This window comes from Camelus ferus, chromosome 15, assembly GCF_009834535.1.
Source record: "Camelus ferus isolate YT-003-E chromosome 15, BCGSAC_Cfer_1.0, whole genome shotgun sequence".
Classification (NCBI taxonomy): domain Eukaryota; kingdom Metazoa; phylum Chordata; class Mammalia; order Artiodactyla; family Camelidae; genus Camelus; species Camelus ferus.
In genome coordinates this window covers 11,373,225-11,397,565 of record NC_045710.1, presented here as the reverse complement: position 1 = coordinate 11,397,565, position 24,341 = coordinate 11,373,225, and positions in this window count along the sequence as shown.

The following is a 24,341-nucleotide window of genomic DNA, read 5'->3' as shown; positions in this document are numbered from 1 at the left end:
TTTTGAACTGTTTATATATTTTGAATATTAACCCCTTATTGGTTATATGATTTGCAATTTTTTTCCATTCAGTGGGTTGTCTTTTTGTTTTGTTGATGGTTTCCTTTTGCTGTGTAAAAGCTTTTAAGTTTAATTAGGTCCCATTTGTTTATTTCTGCTTTTGATTCCTTTGTCTTAGGAGACAAATCCAAAAAATATTGCTATGATTTATTTCGAAGAGTGTTTCGCCTACATGGTGCCGGACCACTAGTGAGTGAGTGAATCCTGGTCCTGTGGCTAGTGCTGGCCCACTGGTAGTTAGAGCTGGGTCCTGGTGTCTGGCTGCAGGACTCAGGGGCCCAGAGCTGGTGTCAGATCCACTGGTTCCTGACACAGCTGGCTCTGGGGGTCCAGGGTATCCTGAAGCTTGTGTTGACCTGCTGGTGGATGGAGCTCGGTCGGGCCCAGCAGGTCCCAGAGCAGGTGCTGGTTTGCTGGTGGGCAGGCTGAGTCCACAGCCTGTGGATCTGTCATTGTCCTGTAGCTGCTGTATACCTGCTAGTGGGTGAGGCTCGTCTGGAGGCTAGAGCAGGCTAGCTGGTGGGTGGGACTGAGGCTCTGCTGGTCTCAGGGCTGATGCTAGCCTGCAGGTGGGTAGGATTGGTCAGCAGGCTGAGAAGCTGAGGTTATCCTGGGGTTCCTGTCCACCTGCTTTTGGATGAAGCTGGTCCCAAGGATACAACAGGCTTGCTGATGGGTGGTGCCAGGGCCCAGGGGATTCTGGGGCTGGTGCCTGCCCACTGGTGGGTGGAACTGGGTCCCCAGTTCTCTGACTGCAGGACCCTAGGGGTCTCAGTTCTAGTGCTTGCACACAGGTGTGTGGAGCCTGGTCTTGGGTCCTCTGGTGGGCAGGGCCATTTCTAGGGATGGCTGTGAGCTCAGCCTGTCCAGCAGTGGGTAAGGTTATGTCCTCACCCAAGTAGTTGCTTGGCCTGAGCTGTTCTAGTACTGGTGCCTATAGTTTGGTGGAGGTGGGGCTGGGTCCTCAGGCTAATAAGCTAGAGGGAGGATTCCAAAATGACCCTTGTCAGCACCAGTGTCCATGTAGTAGAACAGGCTCCCCAGAGTGGCTGCCTCCAGTGTTTGTATCCCCAGGGTGAGCTCTAATTGCCTCCTGCTTCTTCAGGAGGGTCTCCAAGATCAGCAGAGAGGTCTGATCCAGGCTCCTTTCAAATTACAGCTTCTGCCCGGGGTCTTGGAGCATGGGAGATTTTGTGTGTGCCCTTTAGATGTGGAGTCTCTATTTCCCACAGCCCTCTGGGACTCCTGAAAGTAAGTCCTGCTGACCTTCAAATCTAAATGTTCTGGGAGCTCATCTTCCCAGTGCAGGACCCCTGGGCTGGGGACCCTGCTGTGGGGCTGGGACCCCTTACTTCTTGGGGACAACGTCTGCAATTGTAATTATTCCTTCATTTGTGGGTTGCCCACCTAGGGGTGTGGGACTTGGCTATACCGTGACTCTGCCCCTCCTTCCCATCTTATTGTGGTTCCTCCTTTATTTCTTTAGTTGTAGAAGATCTTTTTCTGATAGGTTCTTGTATTTTTCATTGATGATTGTTCTGTAAATTGTTGTAATTTTGGTTTACCCATGAGAGGACGTGAACTAAGATCTTTCTACTCCTTCCATTTTGGCCAATCTCTGACTCAACTTGATTCTTTTTTTAAAAATATATTCCTTAATATTCTTGGAACAGAATTTTTATTCTATTTTCAGGAGACAGCCCATTGGAAGATTAAAAAACCTGTCCCATGGAAAGCCAGGTTTGAAGCGAGGCTTGAAATCAGCTCTTCTAAGAGTTCAGAGCTTTTTCTACTGAATTCTTTGGCCTCTTTCTCTGCTAAAAAGGCTGAGTCAGAATTTGTCCTAAATAGCTCTCAAAAGCATCTTTTCCATCTTGGAGAAAAAGTTAATGGGGTTTGAGAAAGAAGGAGAGTTTGGAGTCATTGTACTTTCAGTGCACCTGTAACGTAGGTCTTGAACTTCTGCCCAGTTCAAACACACAGAATGAGTCTCTCTCTGATTACTGTTGATCTAGAAACAAAAATGACAAAACTGCTTGCTTATAAATAAACCACAAAACCCCAAACTAGTAACAACTGTCTAAGCCTTTTTCAGGATCCTTGATCAATAAGTGGAATAATAGTAGTCCCACCTGACTAATGCATCTGTTTCAAAGCTGCAAATAGATTTTGAGAGACCAAAGAAAAGAGAATTATTTGTTGGAGGAGGTAATTGAGAGGACGTGACCTCTCGTTGACCTGGGAGCGGACCTGGGCAATTGCAGGTTTCTTACCCTCTCCCCTGTCCTTGGAATATAGGTTTCACCTGCAATTTCCAGGGTCATTTCAAGGATGCTGTCTTAAGAGAGCAACATGTTGTTGAGATCATCTGGGGTATATGCAAATGAACCCTGGGTAAGGCCTCTATATAAACTTAAGACACTGGTGCCTGGATATGAGGATCTACTCTCTTGCAGCACCCAAGACAAGCCTCATATGTAAGTTCCCTTTCTTATTAAATCTCCCATCTACCGGTCTGGAGGGGTCTGCCTCTCTCTTCAGCCTCTCCTTGCCTTCTGGGCACGGGGGCCAATTTGTGAAGCAGTAGGACTGCAGTTCTTCCCATCTGTGCCAGGAGCTTCTACACGCCTTGCTCTCATGCCTCTGCCTTATAGGGAGGCATCCTGGCTCCATGCATAGATGCAGTGGCTTAAACCCAGAGGAACTTGATTTCTATTTTTCCTTTCAGTACTGTTTGCTGGGCATGCTTCCTAAATCTTTCCATCCTGCTGGGAGGGACTGTGAGAGAGTTTTTACAGAGTCTTTTGTTATCTGGAGATGAAATGTGCTATGTAAAACCACTACCAGGTTGTCATTAATCATAACTAGGACTTAAGTTAACTGTCAGTATTTCAAGAAGCAGCGAGTCCACGAGGTGAAGTGACAGTCTTTTCATGAGCTTTAAAATGCACAGAACTTGCTGACCCTAACACTGCAGCTGGCCAAAGAGTGGAAAATCAAGGTAATAACTGCAGTGTGATAGAAGGCTGTCTGTGGGCTTGGTATCAGAGAACAAACTCTTCACTAAGGAAAGGCTAATCTGAAAGAGTCTGAACAACTGGAGGCTGTTGTGATGGTAGAGCTGCAGAATCCTTCCTTTCTGTGTGTGGCCTTATGAGAACCTGAGCAACGTTCACATGTACGGACATGTGACAGAACAGTTACAGGGTCTCCGGGAGAGCTCCTTATATCTTGACCGTGCTCCCTCAGATACAAATTCTGTGTTTCTTTAGAGTTTGTGCCTGAAGCATTATAAGTGCTCAGTAAATGTTACCAAGTATTATTTTAAATGGAAGCGGAAAAACTGCTGTTCACAATGGTCATCACAGGCTTAAGGATGAAGCGTGTAGCATTACTTCTACAAATAGGGGCTAAATGCATAACAGTGTGCATGTCCTTCTCCATCTGAGCTGAAGAAAAATACCTCTAACTCTGTTTCTCCCCCTGAAGAGCATTTGGAGGCTTTTGGAGCTCACCCAGTTTTATCCCTGGAAATAGACTTGATTCTAGTGTAAACTTTTTTTTTTGACCATTGCTTCAGATGAAAAGTCATTACACAGCCTCAGTAGAACATTCATTCCCTGAACCTTTTTTTTTTTTTTTAAATGTATTCCCTGAACCTTTTTATAGAATCCCCTGGGGCAAAGATTTTCTTTGTCAAACCAGGTGATTAGACCTGAGCGCAGAAGAGGCTGGAAACTTCTCCAGACTGTGGCTGTACATGCACATCAGATTTCACACTATGTATTATCCTTTGACTTCCCCTGACTCCCTTTCCCACCAGCTGTCTTGCTTGTGAACAGCTGAGCTTCAGCAGTTCAGATATCCTCCTTTTTTCCGAGAGGCTCAAAGCCTCCTCAGTGTAGCTCCATTTTTTATTATGTGGAATTGACCTCGGGCTAGAAAAGAACTCTTTAGATCTCCTTACGGAAATAAACAGGGGAGAGTGCATGCTAATCACCATTATAATGTTTTAGTTCTTCCCATCACGCTGAACCTTTTCCTTATTCCCAGTTTAAGCTAAACTATTTTAGGGAACCCCTGGGGGCATCTTTGCCAGCAGTGACCACAGAAGACACCAAAAACAGGTTTTGTTTGCTGAAAGTTTGGTTGGTGTCTAGTGCTGTGGCAAGCATCTAACCTATGTTGTTTCATTTAAAACATAAGCCAGTCCTGAAGCTCAGAGAGGTTAAGTAACTTTCTCCTCATGACACAGCCAGGATGTTACCAGGATTCACATCTAGAATTGAACATCTTGTATTTTTCATCATTATGTTGTATGTTATTAGTAGTATCAATAATAACACCACTAGGAATCCTCAGGCTATGAAGTTGGTTGCATTTTCCCCTTTGTGTTATGCAGTGTATGTAATTAAAGCATTTCAAGATTTAAAAACAAGCCAACAAACAAATGGCTGAGAACCAGATTATCAGGATACCTGTGGATGCTGACTTCCCCTGACTTCCTCTCCCTCGAGCTGACTTGCTTGTCACCATTTAACAATTTTATTCTAACCACATTACTTAGCTACAAATGCTAGCCAGTTCAAATATTTCCCCTTGCTAGGGATATAATTTCTGGAGGGTGTTCTTTGCAATGGAATTGAACTTGATGCCATTAAATAGCAATTATCATTAGCTCCTGCTTCTGCAGCATCATATTTAATAGGGCTTCACAGGGATTGTCATAATGATATGAAATGAGGTTTTGGTTTTAGTTTAACTCCAAAAAGAAAGTGTGTGCTTTTTAAAATTCACCGAAGAGTGTTTAATAACAATGTTCTGCTATCCAGTGAGCAGACAAATGCTGATTTTACAGAGTATGTGGCTGCAAAGAAAACACAATTGCAGGACAGAAAGCTCAGGTTGTAGAGGAGAGCTATAGCATTATGCAGTTGAGAGTAACCTGTAGTTTCCATAGAATGCTGAACAATAAGGTTCATGCTTTCTAATCTAAGCAACAAGTCAGCTCCTAAAATGCAAGCCTAGAAATGAACAGAAACTTAGTTTTTCTGTGTAATTCATGTGTGAAAAAGGGTAGTCACCCCTGATTTTGGTGTTGATTTCATGTCCTGGGATGATCCTGGGTTGGTCCATGCTGAAATGTCTGCTTATTCAAGCTCATGCTCTCATGATTGTGAATTCAACCTTCTCCAAGCTTAGTAGTCAGTTGGGAACTATTTCTCAAAAGAAGATTGCTTACTTGATGTAGAGCATATGGTTATTCTCCAAAACTGAAGGCACCTCTGCTTTGATGGATGTGCTTCGTTATAAGGGCATATTTCAGAGCCATCTGCTCTGAAGTCAGGACCGGCTTGACTGTCTTCTGTTACTGTAGACCCCATCTAAAGTGGTTAGCTTTTCAAGTCTCTGGGTAAAATGAAACAATTAGAGCACCTACATGTGATCTATACCTTGCCTTTTTCATCTAACAGTGTCCACCAAACACTACACTTTTTTCTTAAGTAACTTGCTGCTCTATGTTCCATCAATAAAATCTCTTTAATGGAGTGAATCATGATATCCCACAGGACTGTGAGAGGTTCCTGGGAACTGAATTGTGGCACAGAATTTGGGAGTGAACAACTGAGAGCTGTTATTCCTAGACACTAAAGGTATACTTTTTGCCTCACCAAGTGAAAGCAGACTACTTTGAGTGTTATTTGTTTATGGGAATGGATAAAATTGCATTTGCTCCATCCATAACTGCTAACTAGGTGCAGTTAACTCCAGTAAGGAAGACAATATGGAAGCAGCTGCAATAGGCATTGTCACCAATTTTCTGTTCTCATCAATGTTTTGAACTGACCAAACTAGAGTTGAATGATCTGCTAAGAATCATCCCATATGCATCTTTCAAGTATTTTATGGTGGCAGTTCTATGGTTTCTCAAGTAAAAAAAGATTTCTTTTGAATTATATTTTGAATTTTGAATTATATTTTGGTAGGGATGGGGGTAGTGTCAATGCTTTCATTTCATCCTTCCAGTCACAGTAGTTCTTTCTCCATAGGTCAAGATTCATAAGAAGATTCTGCAAATTATTGAGAATATTTATTCCAAATATACACTTATGAATTGTGGTATTAACCATGAAATGACATCAGTAAAACTCTATTTAGATAAAGGATAAGGGGAAAATAGCTATAGTTGTCACCATTATATTGTATAGATTATTTATTGTATTATCTTATTGATTAAAGATAATGGATGAGAAAGAGCTTTTTAAATATCACTTTTGTCTTCTACTACAATGTTACAAATCTCTTGAAGGCAAGAATCATGCTTTATCTATCCCTGTGCTGCCAAATGTGTCTGGCATACAGCTTGGCTCATAGAATAGGAAATCAGTAAATGTATGTTGAACTGAACTGAATAAACTTTACATTGTATATGCAGTTTTTGCCTAGCATTAGAGAGTGGAGATCATGATATGAATCTGGTATTAGAATGAAGGGAACAAGATAATCTTGAGAAACATTTCTGTCAAAACTTGACATACTTCTTAAATACATGGAAAAAGGACAAGTTAGTGGAAAAACCATAGACATGGGGATTGGAAAAAGCTCAGATTTTGATTGCTATTTTAATGGACAGCAATTCTGCACGTCTAATATAGGTATGAATTTTGCGAGGATGTTCCAGGATGCATAAGGCTGTCAGAGCTATAACTGGTCTTTAGAGATCTCTGAGCACGATGTTCTCCCTCTACAGTGAGGAAAACTGAGGCCGTGAAGCCACAGCTGTTTAGTGGGAGAGTTTAAGTCCAATGTGTCCAAGATCACAGATCAGTAAGGGGCTGACATTACTAGCTTGGTGACTTTGCAACTTCAGTGAATGCACTCACATCTTAGTTTCTTCATTTCCTGGGTTGTTGTGGGGAGGTGATAAATATAAAGCACTCAGTGTCTAACAAAGTGCCTGCCATAGTAGGTGACAGATTACAGATGATGTTATCATTGGCTAAAGTGCTGTAGGGGAGACTTCGTCTGCATTCACTGAAATTACCAGGATTTAAGATTTTTCTGCTTCTAAATGTTTGGCCAAATACTTATATGTTGCTCTCCGGCACCCTGTTACTAGCCTCCATGCAGATCTCCTTTCTTCTCTTGATGTTCTTTCTTCTGATCTGATAATACCATTAAAATATGATAACTTTCTCTTTTATTCAGTTTTCACTGCCCTAATCATATCTCCTTGGTGTACCCCATAGTTCTCTTCTATGGGCATTTCTTTCTTGCCTTTCTCTATGTGAAGTTGTTATCTGGGAGCATGCTTGGCCTTCACTAGAAGGAGAGTTCTGGGGGGAATTAAAGTCCTGGGAATGACTCTCTGACTAATGAGGGTCAGGAGTTGGTGGATTAATATCCCAGCTCTCTTACCTGTCATTGCAACAATTCTGATCTCTGTTCCACATCATTGTAGAAGTTCCCCAGTGCGTTTGTGCCTTAATCAACTTGTTAATGCACATTTATTGGCTTTCCTCCAATTTATAAGCCACTTATCCATTCTTCACAATACTTGTTAGGACCATCTCACAAATATACTTCTTGTACCCAAATTCTTGCCTCAGAATCTTCTCTTAGGATAACTCAAACAAAATACTGTTCCTGCCTGATCATCCTACTATGATCTTGTTTTAGTAGAGATGATCAGTCTCATCTGTAATATAACCATTTTACTTGTTTTTCTTCAGAAGATCATTTTAGCTCCAAGCTCAGAAGGTGCTTCAGTGTCACCTTATATTTTGTCACAGTGTTTCAGAACAGGCACTGAAGTAATGAAATTACTTCTTAGTAAGATCACTCTGGGGGCGAGATGAAAGTTTTGCACAGTCTAAAGACACTGGTGGAAAGAGGTCAATTATGAGTCTTCTGCATTACAGGCAGAATCCTGATGAGAGATGATAAGAACTTGAACCAGATCCATGGCTGTGAACATGTGGACGAGGGGACAGTGGACATGAGAGAAATCTAAGAAATGGAACCCACAGGATTTGGTAATAATGCTTTGCCTCTTCTTTACTCTTTGTTCCGGAGGCACTGGTATTTTTCTTTAAGGAGACAAGCCCCTGGCTCAGGAGATGGAGAATGCTCAAAATTCTAGAGCTAAAAGTATTTGCAATGACATTGAGCCCCAGCACTCAATGAGGATTTGTGATACAGAAGAAACAGTGGTCGGCTGATCAGGCTTTTTCATATGAAGAAGCTGAAAACAAGACAGGGGAAGCAGCATGCTCAAATTCATGCATCCTCTTGGGTTGGAGGTGCAGAGCTGAGGTGAGGCCTCCGTCACTGGCTCCTGGTGCTTTATTCTGCTCAGAGCTCAGTGCCAGCAGATGACCATGGCAGTGCTGATCCTTTGGGAGAACTTAGATCTTCAGTCCCGATTTTTCTTATATTTGAGTTGTGTTTACTGGAACATCGATAGTTGTGGTGTGTTGCACAGTGTTTCTTTCAGACCTATTTTTTTAGACCTATTATTATGTCTTTTCTTTTAGACCTACTGTTATTAATCTAAGACCTACTATTTCTTTTGAACCTATTATTAATTTAAAAATTATTTCTACTTAACATTTCTTGAAAGTGTTATGCTCTATGCCCATTCATTGATGATATCATATAAGCCTGTTCTTGCTTTTGTTCTTTTATTTTTCCAAGAGAAATACATTCTGTTCTTTGAATCGTACAGCTAACCAGAAATGAAAATGGAATAGACATTCTCCCCATTTTGCAGATATGGAAAATAAGTAACAGAGAGCACTTATTTTTTTGTTGTTATTGGAAGAACATTTATGAAAGTTCTGAGAATCTGTGGAGGTAGTTCTGAAATGTCATTTTCTCTGGGCAGCCTTTTAATTCTTTCCTTATGGATTCATTTGCACTGTATTTTGTGCTAAGGGTTCTGGAGTGAGACTGCCTGAGCTGGAATTCAGTTCTGCCACTTGTCTTGGGCAAATTTCTTAGCTTCCTTGTGACTCAGTTTTCTTGTCTGAGGATTAGATGAAGATTAAATATATTAATATTATTCAAAGCACTCAAAAGAGTGCCAGGCTTTATTATTATTCCATCTACAGTTATTGAAGAAGCAGTAACTGGCAAGGTCAAAAATCTTACAACCCAAATGCAAATGCAGGAGATTTTAAATAGCTCATCTTAAAAATGTACTTTCTATTGAGTCCTGGGCCACCATTGCCCTCTTCAGTGAGTGGCTCAAATGAGAGACTACTTATTGGTTTAAAATTGGGGCGGGCTTGTGTGCCAAGCTTCTCTGTTAGCAAGCAGAGAGCCCTTTACATTATAAGCACTGGCCTGACAAATCGCTGTATTCTATTTAAGTGATTCAGCCAACCCATTTCCCCCAGTGCTGATAAGCATCAATACCCAGTCACTTTCCAACAGTGTTGTCATCATCTACCATTTCAGGAGGATGCTCAGAGGGAGCAGTGTACCGTTACTTTCAGGAATGAGATGGCTGTATTTGAATCTGAGAGCCCACATTCATGGATAATATATGTTTCTCTTCTCTCTCTGTCTCTCTCTTGAATATAGAGCATGGTATTATGGTTGTGACTTGAAACATTATTTATCAATGTGAAATTTATAAGGAGAATTTTAATAAATACATGGCTATTACAAGTGTCATTTATTGCTGAAAACACAGAGTTGAATTGATTGAAACTAATTTACATAGTTTGTGGTTTGATGGTGAGAAATTAACAGCAAAAATATGGAGTATATATATATATATATTTAGTCTCAGGGGTATTTTTTTTGTTTACAGCATGTTGGTTAAGTTATAAATACTCTAACTTTTCATCACAAAATATAGACTACATCTAGAAAGCTGCATTTGGAGGGTGATAGACTTTTCTTTGTGTCAATGCAAATTATTTAATTATGATAGAGACAGGATTTGTCCTATTTTTATGAACCCATTACTTTTTTGTTTAAGTTTGAGTACTTGGATTTTTTTTTTTTTTGGCTTATAATCATTTTTTTTATTTAGTTTACTTGATGTTATTTTTTGGAGTATTTCTTCCTTTAATATCACAGTGAAATCCTTTTTCTTTAAGCTCTATAACTGCTATTTATATCCCTAATGGAATACTAGACCTTGGAGGCTTCTAGAGTTTCTCTTACAGCCACCATCTACTATTAAAAGACTGAATTGTTGGTCTCATAGGATGGAAGAACATTTAGCCTTGTTGTGTGTCGTAGTTTAGTATCCATCTCATAAAAACTGCTGAAAATCAATCTTCAATTTGCAGATACCTTGGATTTGAGGCATTGGTTTGTGTATCATTTTGGGCAATTCTCTTTTATACAATAATGGTAAATCAATATCAGTTGTGTTATTTTTCTATTTCTTTAAAAATATTACAGTATAAAAGTTGGTTGTCAGGAGTCGAGGTTTAGTCCTGAATTTGCCTTTAGCTCACTTTAATAACTTAACCTCTGTGTATCTTTGTATCTTCATCTATAAAATGAAGAAGAGGAAGGGCAGACTAGAACATCTCAAAGATTCCTTTTCTCTTTTGCACTTTGATACTACACATGGTATATTTTGGACAATAGTTGACAGACTCAGGCTGCTATGATGATGATGGATTGGCTGAGATTAGAAAAGAGGGCGAGTTAGAGGAAATGCCTCAGATCAAATGGGAGCTGGGGAATTAAACTGTTTATAAAGGAAAGTCCTACTAGAGACAACTCAGAGGTTCTACACATGGGCTGGAGTGGCTTGGAAAAATTAAACAAAGTATAGTAATATGGCACCAACAGGACTGGGGTGGTGGGGAAGTGGGGGCAAATTCCCAGAAGGAGCAGTGCAGAGAAAAATCAGTTAGTGGGTCATACTCAGGGCTGGGTGGTACAGAAGTATGGCTCTGGATGAGTGAACACAGAAGGAGGAAGAGCAACAGAAGGAGGAACAGCAACATGAGATAGAAGACAGGAAATACTGCAACTGGGAATCTATACGGCTGTCTGGAGTTCATCCCTGTCCTACAGCCTTAGGGTCTCCTGGCAGAAAAATATTAATTCTAAGCTCTATCAATTTTAGGTGTCATTGTGTCTAAAAGCAAGCATGTCTTCTTAGGGATTATGATGAAAAGAGGGAGAAAGCGATCAGTATTGCCATCCCTTAGCTGCCTCTCTTTCTGCAGGAGCTTTAATTTTTTTTTCTTATTTCTACAGGCAGAGAGAATCAGAGAAATGATGGAGGAGGAGGAGAAGTTCTTGTGGAAGGAAATTTTTGAAACTGAAAGGATCTGTTTTAGCTGGAATGGGAAAGATGTTTCCTTGGTTACAGATCTTTCTATGTGGTGGAATTATGGGAAAACACTTTTAAGGAAAATTACTTGATTGCTGGGAGGTATCAGAGTTTTTCAACAAATATTTCATTGAATAGAAATGGATTGAGCACCTGCTATGTGCAAAGCTTTGAACTGAGTGCTCTGGGGGATATGAAAAATTATACTATACTCCGTTGTTCCCGTCTCTGAGGAGTTCATACTAGCGATGGAGTGACAAAGCACACAGAGCAGTGATTAAATGATAAAGTGAGACTTAAATATCCGTACAGAAAGCTGTGGTATCTGGAGGGATTCCCTCTCCTCCCCTCCAAGTTCTGGACCAGTTGAGAAGCATATCAAATAGAATGCATATAAGGCAATAAATTACATTTCTTTCCAGTAGGTAAAGGCCAACTGAAGTGATACAGTTTAGCATAGGTTCCAGTAGGAATTCCTGACACTGAAGTCCAGAATTAGACTTACACTCTTAGTCGCACAGTGCCTCCTTCCCCAGGGAATGGAAAGGAACCACTCTTTATAGAGAGTTTATTTCCAAGAAGAAAAGAGAGGAACTGAGTCTATAATTATGAGTGTATTCTTTGTTACTTTCCCCTGAGGAGTGAATGAGGGGTAGAGAGATGTCAATAATTAAGCTCCTTTTTTGAAAGATTCACGCTGAGTAGGGAAGAAGTATTTCCCTTAACAAGGGATAACAGAATTGGAAGTAAAGAAAGTACATGCAAAGTGTTGAAGAAGAGTCCAGGCTTCAGGTGCTACAGATAGAAAGGATTTTTGGGCCAGTGAGCTGGGAGGGTTTTACGGAAGAGAAAAGATTTGAGCTGACTTTTCAGTGATGGTAACTTTTAATCTGCATGGAGAAAAGCCTGATGGTGAGAGTGGTGGGGATGATGTGGGCAAAGTAATGAGAAAACAAGAAAGGATGTGAACATCAGAGTGAGATGATGGCAGTGAAAACTGAAAGAAAGTGTAGAGGTAGGAAATGTTAAGAAGGAGAGGCTATTGCCTTTCTCCTTGAGAAAATGCAGAGGAGGAGAAAAGAAAGAGCATGAGCCTAAGGGTGGGGGTTTGTGTTCTCATTCTCCTTTGGTGACCTTAGTGTATCACCTAACCTCTCTAGGTTTGTCTCAGTTTCCTCATCTGAAAAATGAGGGAGTTTGGATAGCTAGATTTCTCTGGGCTTTGGTAAGTTAGGATGGCCTGCCCTTCTGGGAGGAGCTCTTAAGATTATCAAGTTAAACAAGAATATTAAAGGCCAAAACTGATAAGTGGTATTATCTCTACACCCCTGAGAGACACAGAGTTAAGAAGATTTTCAGTAGTCAGCAGAGGTCTCTGAGAATGAGGCTGTGTTGTTTCCCTGGGAGCTGGTGACATGTATGGTGGGGAATTGTCCCCAAAGCACATTATGTAGTCTGATTCCAGAGGGCAAGGACACTCAGTTCAATGCCCAGATCCAGGTAAGGAGCACCCATTGTAGAGCCTGACTCATACCTGAAAAGTCGTGGCTGAAAGACAGGAGGGAGACCAGTAGAAATTAACCTTATTTTATTTGCTCCCCTCTCCCAGGACATCCCACTCTAATTCAGATTTGTCAGAGGTGAAGGACAGAATTTTCTCTTGTATCTTTGTGTTACGCATTGAAAATATCCTTTGGATCTCTTGTTCTTTCCAAATTCATAAGTGTATTAAAATTTCACACGTTTAAGGTGAGCTTCAATATCCTCACTGTATTCTTCTGAACCACTAGCACTTTTTTCCACAATGGCAAAACTTTGCTAACTAATTTTTTTCAAGTATATGTGAAAGAATAAAGAAGGACTTTGACTTGTTATCAAGCTGAAAATTTTATTTGTGCATGTAATTACAAAAACTATAGTGTGATTTGTTTATCTGTTATGTTTTCTCCTAATTCTTTGTCCTGTTTTTACCAAAATTCAGGCTCAAGAGTGGCCCATACTAACGGAATTACAGTGTCAATTACTTACTGGAGTCTTTAAAATTTTTTTAAAATTTTAATTAATTAATTTATTATTGAAATATAATTGCTATATAATATTATATAAATTACAGATATATAATACAGCAATTCACAATTTTTAAAGGATGCTCTGGTTATAGTTGCAAAATATTAGCTGTATTCCCCATGTTGTACAATATATCCTTCTAGCTTTTTTTATACCTAACAATTTATACCTCTTAATCCCCTACCCCTATGTTGCCCCTCCTCCCTTTTCTCTCCCCACTGGTAACCACTATTTTGTTCTCTGTATCTGTGAGTCTGCTTCTTTTTTGTTATATTCACTAGTTTGTTGTATTTTTCAGATTCTACATATAAGTGATATCATACAGTATTTGTCTTCCTCTGTCTGACTTATTTCACTTAGTATAATATGCTCCAAGTCCATCCATGTTGCTGCAAATGGCAAAATTTCATTTTTTTACATGGCTGAGTACTATTTCATTGGGTATATATACCACATCTTTACTCATTCATCTGTAGATGGGCACTTAGGTTGCTTCCATATCTTGGCTATTACAAATAATGTTGCTATGAACATTGAGGTGCATGTATCTTTTTGAATTAGTGTTTTTGGGATTTTTGGATATATATCCAGGAGTGGAATTGCTGGGTTATGTGGTAGTTCTCTTCTTGGTTTTTTGAGAAACCTCCTTACTGTTTTCCACAGTGGCTGCAACAACTTACATTCCCACCAGTATTGTACGAAGTGAATCATTAGCCTTTTATTACTTTTAGTGCATATCAGTGAGATTTAGTATACGGTTTAAAGAAAGTGCCTTTTATCTAAGATTAAAAAATGAATATATATTCCAAATGGGTCTCATCCTAAAGAAAGGGAAAATGGAACTATGGGAGGGGAAATCAATCCACAAAAGAGTTATTTTCAAACATGATAAAATTAATACTGTGCACATAGTCCATAGCATTTTTAATATGAGTTGATGTCTAATTTAGCTCAATAGTAAACAAATGATAATACCTTATTAATATACAGTATTGAACGCTCTGATAGAGCTGCTGTCACTGAATTTGTAGTTCAGTTTTTCATTTGTTCATTGTGATTTCATTTTCTAAATATTTAGACATATTTAGTGAATCCTATTAAGCACTAAAGCCTGTTAGGTGTTGAGGGTTCAAGGGTGAGCAAAACAGTTGGAATTTCTGCCTTTCTGGAGTAGATTTAGGATAGAGTAGAGACTGGGGGAGACAAATGTGAGCGATTTCTATAAATACATAATTACAAACCATAAGACTTGCTATAAAGGGAAAGTACAGGTGCTTCAGCAATTTCTAGTCAAGCCAACAATGGATTTTCAAGGACTGGAAATGGAGATACCTGTGTAATCCGTGTTCCAACCTCCACTGTGCCAGAGCACAACTCAACCCCTGATTCCTCTTCTAGAGCATCCTGCCTACCTCTTCCTCTCCTGCCTGGTGAACTCCTGAACGCCTGTCATCCTTGTAGTTCCAGCCAAAATGTCAGTGTCTTGGTAGATGCTACATCATGGCCATATTGAGCCTGGAGTAAAGATATCCCACCCCCTGGTTTATTTCCAACTCTTCCTTTAATAAGTGGGTTACTTTACTTTAGGCCATGACCTGGCTTTGTGCTGACCTCTTATGCTGCTGCCTTTCACACAGGTATCTTTGTAGCCCATCTCCAGTTCACCTAAAAGCTGTATCATGTTATTTTACATATACATTAAAAATGAGGGATGTGAGTGCCTTGAGCCACTTACCCTGGAATTAGATGTCTCAGAGTTTTACTCCCTGGCACTCAGGTTCTGCTCTGAGTTTTCACCAAGGACTCGGGGATGTGGGGCTGGCCTCTTATTCTTGAGAGCTTCTGCACACCCTAAATTGTCGTTTTAGTTTTGGTTTACAGTGAACTCTTATTCTGACCTCCTGTACTGAAACTGGGTTTATAATGATAATATGTGCCTCCAAAATGCTTACAAACCAGAGGGGTAAAAAAGAAAGAAAAAGGAAAAGAAATTAAATGCCAAGAAATTACTTTAGGAGGAAAAGAAATCACATTTCAAGAAAAGTTGATAAATAGCTAGGAGCTATACTGTTCTCAGGAGCAGGGCCTTCAGTGCCCCATCATGGGAAGAGGAGGCCACAGTCCCAACACCCAAAGCCTTGGTGGGGAGTTCCCAGATGTGGACAGGTTCTAGCTTGCAGACCAGGCCTGGAGTCCCTTTCGTGTGGTCTAGAGACTGATGCCCTGTGCTAAGGGAGCAGGCTTGATGTGACCATCCTTCCTAGGGTATGGGATGGGGCCGGGGCATGGAAGAATGGGTCACTCAGAACCTTACCTGACAAGTGAGGACATTCTTCTGTGGAAACCAGTTTTATTCTGGGGGACGAGACAGTTACTAAGGTATCCTAAAGCAGGATGTGACTTGGAATGTGGAGTGGGACAAAGGGAGGGATGGGTTTTTAGAGGCAATTTATAAACTGGCCTCCTGAAGCTAAGCTCCAGCTCTGCTTTCCTGGGGCTTATTTTTCTTGAGGTTTCAGATGCAGCTTAGCCACATGGAATATGTGGTTTCAGTTCTCCTGTGAGGGAGTAACTAAATGATCAAGGTTCCATCTGACAGCTGGCTTGGAAACCTGTAGAACTGGCCTGGAAACTTCTCAGCAAGCCTTGCCTTTTTGTCTTTTGCTGAACCCCTCCCCTCTCTCCCTACCTCTTTTTCTTTCTCCCCTCCTCTCTCCACTCCCCTTTCATCTCTGTGTCTCTGTCTATCTCTGTCTCTGATTACCATGGTTGGTGCTGCATCACTAAGAGCCCAGGCCGAGAGCATCAGCATTCTCAGCACCAGCTCTTTCCTCAGGCTTTTAGCACTGCCTTCCATACCACTAAGAGCTGAGCCATCCTTTCCTAGGGAGCAAGCAGGCTGAGGGCTGCATTACAGTGGAACCATTTAAAGAACCTGAGAGTACTGTGAGTTCATTCATTCCCCAGCCATCACATGGGTGTGCCATGCAAGGGCCTTTTGGATTTTAGGGAGCTCTGTGCACTGATGAAGAACAAGGGGCTCTCTCTATGCTGAAATAGAAATTACTTACTGCTCAGAAATTAACAATGAGAGTGCAACATAGTCAAACAAAGAATAAGACCAGGGTTATATACAGAGAAAGTCAATTGAATTTATTACATTTATTAGTAAAGAAAAAAATACTTAGAAAGTAGTCTTCAACTTCAAAGATTGCAAAAGACTCATAAGAAAATTATAAGTGATAAACACTTGGATGCCAAAATTAAGAAGCTGTTAAGTGGTAAAACCAAATCATAGGTCTTTGTCCCTAGACACCATGTTTCAGCCAACTCATCCTTCTGTCTCTCTTTAGAAATGGTTGGATGTTCGCGTAAACACTTTGATCCAACTGGACTAAATACAAAAAAAAATCTCTGTTTTCCATCTTTGTAGAGAGTAGCATGGTCCAGGCTGACCCTCTGATGTTACTGAATGGAGGAACTTATGGAAGATTAGAAGCTGTGATTGTCATAGTGTTGGAATGACCATTTACTATCATGTCTGCCTTATAAACACTTCTGTGACTCCTGGGAGAGAGTGGCCAACTTGGCCTTGTGTCAGAGGAATATTTTCTTGTTTATTAATTTTCTTCATGAATGTTGTTTATCTAGGAAATTGGTATTCGAAAAATTGCTCCTGGCTAGACTGGCATATGCCTCTTGGGAAGAGAGTCCCTACTCTTTGCCAGGCCCTATTCTCTAGGGAGTGACAGGGCAAAGAGATGAAATGGAAGTGTTCTCTGCCCTCAAGCCCAGAAGGGAGGAAGATATGAACAGAAGACTGTACCACAAGGCACAAAGACATGAGTGCTGAGTGGAAGTTCATCAGGGTTTTGAGAGATGAAAGCAATCAAGCCTGACTGGGAAATAAGGAATGACTCAAAAGGAAGTTGGCATCTTAAGTGGCTCTTCACAGGTGAGAAAGATTGGGTTAGGCAGGTAAGTAAGTCAGCAGCCTGTGCAAAGCCTCTGGGTGTGAACACAGAGGCCGTGCAGTGGGAAAGGCAAGCACATTTGTGTTTCTATCTTTAATGGTCCGGGCCATAAATGGAGAGAGGTTCTGGTTTAGATTTCAATTTCTAGCACGAACTTTCAGCCTCTCCTGAGTGAGGCCCCTTGGAAGTGGATTCTCTGTTTGCTACATCAGCTTATACATCAAGGTCAACAGCATCCTGGCTGGTCACTAGGGACGTCTCGTGGTCCCTCTTTTCCATTAGGGCAGCTTTAAGTCATGTTGCTGAAAAATTACATCCCACTCCCAATCACCACTTATAGCTGTTCCCTGGGACCAGGTAGATGAACTTTCTCCAGGTTATCAAAATAAAATTTAATCCCCTGGCATAGAACCATGTGTTACAAGATAACACAATAATCAGATATGTGTGGTGGGGGTGAGGGAGAAGGTTCTTTTCCCATCAGAGTTTTTCAGACATTCTTCTGCTAAAACTCATATAAGGCACTTAGTTCAACTTGGATTGTCTGGTTGCCTACCAGGCTCTGCAGAAGCCAATGGTTGCTGACAAATGATTCAGGTGCAGTTCTGTGAAATGGGCATTATGATTCCCTGAAGCGTTATGGCCCTGTTTGGTCAGCATGTGTGACGGCCACAGCTGGTGTGCTGGCCAGCTTATTTGGGCCTTTGTTGATGGACAGCCATTATGCCTCTCTGGTTCATCTGAGGTGGAAACGCCTTAGAAGGAAGTTCCCCATTGGTTGGCTGAATATTCAGGCAATTTGTGTGAAATACAGGAGTTCAATTATGATAGAAATATCTGCTTATCCAGGCTACTTGATTCAGGAAAGACAGCCTGGATTCCTACAACCTTGAATACTACAGTAGGCAAAGGAATTGGGAAGTTCATTATATCACAGGCCCTAGAGAATTTACACAAAGATATGTTACATAGTCAGGTTTAACATCAGGAATGTTCTTTCATTCAGGAAACATTCAGTGAGTTGCTACTATATGCCATGCCCTGTGGTAGGTGTGGAGAATACCAAGGAAATATTTTCCTGCCCTCAAGTTGTTCTCAGTCTAATTAGGAAGACAGACAAGTGAATCAGGTTTTCCACAATAGTGTGTTGGGTATAGTTCTAGACATAAGTAAAGCTAGGCTCTGTCTGAGCACAGAGGAGGAGACTCTAAGACAGACTGAGGGATCAGAGAAAGCTTCCTGGATGAGAAAATAAGTGATCTGGTCTTTGAAAGATAAGTGTGAGTTAGCTTTGGTGAGTTCAAGAGCGGGGATGAGCGATGAGTAAGTCACTGGAGCACAAAGGGTGTGGGAGCTCTTTGACATCGGTGTTAGGCTGAAGCTGGAGGCAAAGGTACCGCTTGGGAGGTGGCATTTGAATCAGTTCAGATGGGGAAGGTCAGCACTAGGGCAGATGTAGTAGAGTGGCCAGGAGAGGCCAGGAGAGGCACTGTCAACACCTTTATCTCAACCATGCAATTGTGTTTGTCTCTGATCTTACATTTTCTCTTTTCCTTCTTCTTTTTCTTTTTCTTTTTGTTCTATTGTCCTACCTCTCACTGTAGGCTAGCAGATGGATAATGTCTGGTGAAATTGCCACTTAGGATACTGCTCTGGAACTTTCCCGAACAATTTGAAAAATTTTGTACATTCATGTCACTTCTAAAAACAATTTCTCCCCCTAAAAATGTTACAGGCTTCTTCAGCTGTTTTTCTCCAGGTGGGATTTACATGTCCATACAGAGCTGCCTTCTCTATCCTCAGTTTTGGGGTAGGTGAAGCCCGTTTCCAGTGTTTGTCAACCTTTTTTCCCCTGAGCTTCTTAGGATTCTGATGCTGTTCACTCCGGCTCCTCAGTCTCCAAGGGTCCTCATGCTTCATTCTCTGCCTGTTTTCAGTCTAATCTCAAATAAGTATCTAAAATATATGCACTTATATGTGTATAGTACCACCAGCTTTCCCTTTCTGTTCTTACTCAGAAATTTGATGGGGGCTTTTAAGGCATCAGGCTGTGGGTGGGAGATGAACCAGCCCCTGAATTAATGCCATGAGAAGTTTCTTGGTCGGCTTATGGATTTATTGACAAAGTGAGCCCTGCTGGGGGAAACATGGGCCTTGGATAACTGCGACTACCCTCTTCTAGAACTTGATTTTCTCGTCTTTAAATGAGAGGATTGTGCTAGATTTGGCTCACACCTTTGTGACATTCTGTAATGTACATTGATTACTTTTTAGCCCCTCTAATGTATGGAACAGGAAGTCCCAGGCAGTAACTTCTATCTTTCTTCTCAGATACATGATTTTATTTGACCAATGATGTAGGCATGTGAACAGATGTACAGATACAGAAAAGGTGTATTAGTTACATACGGCTTATTCTAACTTTGTGCATCAACGGAGTGAGCACAGGCTAGGTAGGGCCTCCCCAACGCCTGTCTATTGGTGAATAAAATCGCTTTAACAAGGAATAAAACTTTCACTTTAGAGAGAGACTGGAAAACAGCTGAGGTCAAGGAGATAGTCTTCAATGCCTGCACATGAAGTAACTCATGCCTGATTAGGATCCCCTTTAACAGGGAAGGCCAGCTGGGCAGTTTGCTGGAGCACGAGTATGTAAGGGACAGGGTGCTAAACATCACCAGAATAAAATGGCTAAATGTATTCCCACTCCCACTGACATTGAAAATACTCTCCAGTGGAAATTTCCATCACTCTTTAAGTGGGAGAAGGGATAATAGCTCTATTGATCGTTTTGCAACATGGTACATGTATTCATTCTTGGCACTCAGAGTCAGCTGAAATTTTGAAACCAAGTAGTACAGGCCATGCTTCTGTTTATTGGGGATGAATGATTTATTATGTTATCTACATTCCAAATCTTTAATATGCCTCTCAGGATGTGTCTGGTTTGGAAAAATTACAAGGACATGAACCATAGGAGAGTGGGCAACTGTTTCGGTCTTTTTTTTTTTTCTTCTTCCAGAAATTGACTCTCAGACATTAGAAGTGGGTTAGTAATTAAATATGTCTGTGTATATGGTCCTTATTAGTAAAAAGTTACTTGATGTTACCTCCACTAAAAAATAGTGAACAAATATTTAAGGGATATTGGTTTGAAGGGGCCCAATGTTCTCACATTTTTCAGTTTGTTTCTAACTTCTTGTGGCTGGTGACGTGTAGTTAACAATAATAGAGCCATCCTGACTTGTCGTCCTCAACAGTAGAAATGCCCAGGTTCCTAGTCTTCCCAGTTCCCACTTAGCATCCTGGTCTTAGCTGCTACCCCTCAGGTCAATATTTCATCTTGGCTTGACTCAGATTTTTAGATCATTCCAAGAGTCAAGGAGAAGTCTTGTCTGCCAAACTAATTTGTCTTTAAAGGCTTACCTTAGTCTACGTACTTTCTCTAAGCAGATGCTTTCCACGGCCAACTCGGCAAAAGGACCGTGGGGGAACAAAGGTGAATAACACCAAATCCCACCCCGCTAGGACTACCTACATTTCTTCCCTAAAACAGTTAGATCTGCATGTTTTCATCTGGCCATGAGGCCATTCTGCATTAATATCCGTTTCTGATACTGAATGGAAGACTTTCAGTATCAGACCCTGTCCCAGGTGCTTCAGGAGTTCTTAAGGGAAATGAGATGCTGCTTTTTTCTCAAATAAAAATTTAATTCCTTATTAAAGCAATTCCAGGTATAATGGAGAGGGAGGATTGGGAAAGGCCGTGTATTTTGTGGAGTGTAGGAGGCCCTACGTAGCTCTGGTGAGTCCACATTCAAAGGGGCAGTGAAAACAACACAGAATCCAAAGAATGACGCCATAGGCATTTAGAGGGGAGAAATCACGTTGCTTTGTAAAAAAATAATTAGCCAACAGTGAGGCTTCGTCAAGCAAATGTCACTTGAGCCACTTTAGGCATTTATAAAAGTTGGCTGGAATTTTGACTTTTGGAGATGAGCAGGGAAGCCGCAGCAAGTAGAGGAAGAGAAATGAGGTATGAGGCAGAAAGGTGCAGAGCTTGTTGGGAAATGTTGAAAAGCCAAGTTTGGCCAAAACCATAGTCAGAGTAAGGGGATGGTTGGAGATAAGGCTAAAATTGTTAGTTTTAGCTACAGTGTACTGTGCTTTGGCTCTGCGGAACTGGAAATTAATTTGGTAGCTAATGAGAGTCATTAAAGGCTTATGTGCAGAGGAGTGATAGGATTAGAATTCCACATTGATATTAATCCTGAAAGACTATATAAGATATATTGATAGAGTGGAGAAAGAAGGATGAAAGAGAATAGCTAGAAGGTTACTACAGTTGTTCATTTTATGTCAGAGGTAATAGATGAGGCAATAAGAATGCAATTGCAAAGGAGGTGGTGGGGTTAGGGGCCATTACCCAAAATGGAATATTTGGGAGTTTTCACATGACTGTATGAGATGAGGTAGGAAATAGAGAATAATTCCAAGTAATTCAAACCTAGATAACTAGGGGTTGAGGGTCAGAGTGTCATTTATGTAGTGTCACTTTGTGCCTGGAGACTTCCTTTCCCATCCTCCTCTGCTCATTAGTTGAACAGATTTTTCTCTCTTCAGCATTTTTATATATTTTGCTCATTATTCCATTTCAGCATTTATAACACTTTTTATCCTTTGCATTATATTTTATTTAGTGGTAATTTTAATTGTAAATTTCCATGAGGGCACCCCTAGATTTCTAACAAGTTACTTTACATGTAGTAGGTTTGCTATCAGCATTTACTTTTGCCAGAAGAAAATTATTTTAAGATGGTGGAAAAGTTGAGGAGAGAGTTCAGTTCAATACTTTGTTTACTGAGTATCAATTATTGTGTTAGATGTAGATTCAGAGATGGCTGTAACGTGGCCACTCCCTCAAGGATCAGTGGGAGCCATAGACATACAAATAAATAATTGCAATACTTAGGGAAGAAATTGTAAAAGAGACGAGTATGAGGTGCTGTGGGAACACAGAGAGGGGAGACACAATTCCTCCTGGAGAGAAGGGAGCCAATTCAAGGAAAGCTTCTTGGAAGAGTCAATAACATTGGATGCAGAGTAGTGATGCTTTATAGTGGAGAAGGGATAAAGAATATAAGTGATATTTTTGTTGTTCTTTGGGAGAAGGATCCAAAGTAAAGGAAGAAACTGAAAATGAGAGAGGGAGGCAAGGTCACAGGTATTATGATATTCTGGAACTGACTGCCACAAATGTTCTTTCCCTGAATACTTTTCTAAGTGCCTTTCTGCATCCAATACAATGTATAAATGACCATCATTCTTATCCTTCTATTAGAATAATGGATTTAATACTGGGAACTCACCTATGAGTGAAAAATATATTGGTCCTTGAATTTTTAGAGACAAACAGCTTCCTGGTAAACCTGTGATGTTCTTGAGTCTGGAGAAGTTACAGACTGGAGAAGCTTAAAAGGAAAACTATGTGGTTCATCCTCTCAGTCTTTAGAATAATGAGGTAATTACTAACTTAAATAATCAAGACATCATTTTATAGATAGACCAGCCAAAAGGAAAACTAACCTCTACTTCAAGATGGTACCTTAAATGCAAATAAGAATTACTCAGCAAAATGAAACAGAAATATAACAGATGTGCTTTGATTCATCTAAAAACTTTGGCTAAACAGGTGGATATTTTGAAAAACCCTTTACCTCTCATGGATTAAAGTGATGATTCTGTATTGAGAAGGAAGAAAATTCTTGTCTATATCTGGGGAAGAAGAGAGAAATATGTGCTGGATCATGAAATGTTGGTGATTTGTAACTATTTGCTGAAAAGACTCAATCCCAGTAATGATTTTTCCATTTGCAATTTGACACTGAGAACCCACTCAACACAGAAAATATCCTGATTCTGGACTTTGAAGCATATTTAATAATATTCAGTTAAACTTTTGTTTATCCTAAAAGCAGTAATAAAATAGATTATTTAAAATATCTATTTCTATTGAGTTGGCAGTGAGATGAGACTGTTATTAATTTATTGAACCTTTCATTGAATTTTATAAAATTGGTATTTTAAAATTTTAACTTGTCAACAGAATAATATATTTAAAAAAATACTTTACTTAACAACTCTATTTTCAAATATCTAAACTAGTTGTTCTTTTAATTAAAAAGATTTAAACTTCCTTTACTGGAGCTCATTTCTCAGCACCTCTATGAAGCTTTTCTTGCCTCACTCACTTTTTTAATGTTCTCTCCCATTTGGATACATTTTTTTCCTTCTTTTATTGTTAAATATAACATTCATAAAGAAAGTTTATTAAATATGTATGTAATATACATGTACAATTTAGCAAATAATTACAAAGCCAACACTGGGATAATCACTACCCAAGTCAAGAAATAGTGCATTTTCAGCACCCTAACAGCCCTCCATGTGACCCTCCTCAATTATGACCCCACATTCCACCTTGAGGTAACCAGCATTCTGACTTATTCAATAGTGTTTACTTGCTTTGCATTATACTTCTACTGTCTGTGTTTACATCTGTAAATGACACAGTAGTTTCATTTTTTGTATTTTGGGATATTATACTAATGAAGTCACACTGAAAATGTTGGGTTTTTTTCCCTCTTTTTTTATTGAGGTATAGTCAGTTTACATGTTGTGTCAATTTCTGGTGTACAGCACAATGCTTCAGTCATATATGAATATACATAAATTCATTTTCATATTCTTTTTCACTGTAAACTACTCAAGATATTGAGTATTTTTCCCTGTGCTATACAGCACAAGCTTGTTCATCTCTTTTATGTATACCAGTCAGTATCTGCAAATCTCGAACTCCCAGTTTATCCCTTCCCACCCTCCTCCCCCCCGAAAATGTTCTTCATGATGCATTTTTTCTACATATTATT